Source organism: Penaeus japonicus, unplaced genomic scaffold (assembly GCF_977035675.1).
Source record: "Penaeus japonicus unplaced genomic scaffold, GWHDUDI00000001_assembly GWHDUDI00000035, whole genome shotgun sequence".
Lineage (NCBI taxonomy): Eukaryota > Metazoa > Arthropoda > Malacostraca > Decapoda > Penaeidae > Penaeus > Penaeus japonicus.
In genome coordinates this window covers 10,227,696-10,230,607 of record NW_028234437.1, presented here as the reverse complement: position 1 = coordinate 10,230,607, position 2,912 = coordinate 10,227,696, and positions in this window count along the sequence as shown.

The following is a 2,912-nucleotide window of genomic DNA, read 5'->3' as shown; positions in this document are numbered from 1 at the left end:
TTTCTATTCTAATATCTAATATATATATATTTTAATATGTATTTTTAATAATCATTTTAAGCATTTTTTTCAGGATCATATATATTATTTACATATTTTTTCTTGCATCTTTTTTCTCGCAATTGTTTTTTTTTTCCAATTCCTTTATTCTAATATCTAATATATAATATATATTTTAATATGCATTTCAATATGTATTTTAAGCATTTTTTTGAGGATCGTATATATTTTAAGCATTTTTTTTCAGGATCGTATATATTGCATTTTTTTTTCTTGTACCTTTTTTCTCGCAATTCCTTTTTCCTTTCATATAACGAAAATCATCGCGTTTAACTGTAATCCGTTTCATTATCAGAATGGCTCTAACGTGTATTTTATTTTATTTTTTTCAGGATCGTATTTTTTTTTTCTTGCACCTTTTTTCTTGCAATTGTTTATTTTTTTTAATTCCTTTATATATTTTAATATGTATTTTAATATGCATTTTAAGCAATTTTTTTTATGGCACCTTCTTTCTTGCAATTTTTTTTTTCAATTCCTTTATTCTAATATCTATCTATATGCATTTTAAGTATTTTTTTTCTTTTCTTTTTTTCAATTTCTTTATTCTAATATTTAATATATAATATGTTTTTTAATATGCATTTTAAGCATTTTTTTTTTCAGGATCATATATGTTGCATTTTTTTTCTTGCACCTTTTTTCTCGCAATTGCTTTTTTTCAATTCCTTTATTCTAATGTCTAACATCTAATATATATTTCAATATGTATTTTAATGTGCATTTTAAGCATTTTTTTTTTCAGGATCATATATATTGCATTTTTTTTCTTGCACCTTTTTTCTCGCAATTGCGTTTTCCTTTAATATAACGAAAATCAGCGCATTTAACTGTAATCCGTTTCATTATCAGAATGGCTCTAACGTGTATTCTATTTTATATATCTCTTTTTCAGGATCGTATATATCAAATAGATTTTTTTTTTCGTGCACCTTTTTTCTCACAATTGATTTTCTTTCAATTTTCTATTCTAATATCTAATATATATATATATTTTAATATGTATTTTTAATAATCATTTTAAGCATTTTTTTCAGGATCGTATATATTATTTACATATTTTTTCTTGCATCTTTTTTCTCGCAATTGTTTTTTTTCCAATTCCTTTATTCTAATATCTAATATATAATATATATTTTAATATGCATTTCAATATGTATTTTAAGCATTTTTTTCAGGATCGTGTATATTACTTTTTTTTTCTTGCACCTTTTTTCTCGGAATTGCTTTTTTTCACTTCCATTATTCTAATATCTAATATATAATATATATTTTAATATGTATTTTTAATATGCCTTTTAAGCATTTTTTTTTTTCTTCTCAGGATCGTATATATTTTAAGCATTTTTTTTTCAGGATCGTATATATTGCATTTTTTTTCTTGCACCTTTTTTCTCGGAATTGCTTTTTTTTCACTTCCATTATTCTAATATCTAATATTTAATATATATTTTAATATGTATTTTTAATATGCCTTTTAAGCATTTTTTTTTCTTCTCAGGATCGTATATATTTTAAGCATTTTTTTTTCAGGATCGTATATATTGCATTTTTTTTTCTTGTACCTTTTTTCTCGCAATTCCTTTTTCCTTTCATATAACGAAAATCATCGCGTTTAACTGTAATCCGTTTCATTATCTTGCACCTTTTTTCTCGTAATTGTATTTTTTCAATTCCTTAATTCTAATATCTAATATCTAATATATATTTTGATATGTATTTTAATATGCCTTTTAAGCAATTTTTTTTCAGGATTGTATATATTGTATTTTTTTTCTTGCACTTTTTTTTTCTCGCAATTCCTTTTTCCTTTAATATAACGAAAATCAGCGCATTTAACTGTAATCCATTTCATTTTCAGAACGGCTCTATCGTGTATTTTTTTTCAGGATCGTATATATTACTTGCATTTTTTTTCTTGCACCATTTTTTCTCGCAATTGCGTTTTCCTTTAATATAACGAAAATCAGCGCATTTAACTGTAATCCGTTTCATTATCAGAATGGCTCTAACGTGTATTCTATTTTATATATCTCTTTTTCAGGATCGTATATATGAAATAGATTTTTTTTTCGTGCACCTTTTTTCTCGCAATTGCTTTTCTTTGAATTTTCTATTCTAATATCTAATATATATATATTTTAATATGTATTTTTAATAATCATTTTAAGCATTTTTTTCAGGATCATATATATTATTTACATATTTTTTCTTGCATCTTTTTTCTCGCAATTGTTTTTTTTTTCCAATTCCTTTATTCTAATATCTAATATATAATATATATTTTAATATGCATTTCAATATGTATTTTAAGCATTTTTTTGAGGATCGTATATATTTTAAGCATTTTTTTTCAGGATCGTATATATTGCATTTTTTTTTCTTGTACCTTTTTTCTCGCAATTCCTTTTTCCTTTCATATAACGAAAATCATCGCGTTTAACTGTAATCCGTTTCATTATCAGAATGGCTCTAACGTGTATTTTATTTTATTTTTTTCAGGATCGTATTTTTTTTTTCTTGCACCTTTTTTCTTGCAATTGTTTTTTTTTTCAATTCCTTTATATATTTTAATATGTATTTTAATATACATTTTAAGCAATTTTTTTTATGGCACCTTCTTTCTTGCAATTTTTTTTTTCAATTCCTTTATTCTAATATCTATCTATATGCATTTTAAGTATTTTTTTTCTTTTCTTTTTTTCAATTTCTTTATTCTAATATTTAATATATAATATGTTTTTTAATATGCATTTTAAGCATTTTTTTTTTCAGGATCATATATGTTGCATTTTTTTTTTCTTGCACCTTTTTTCTCGCAATTGCTTTTTTTCAATTCCTTTATTCTAATG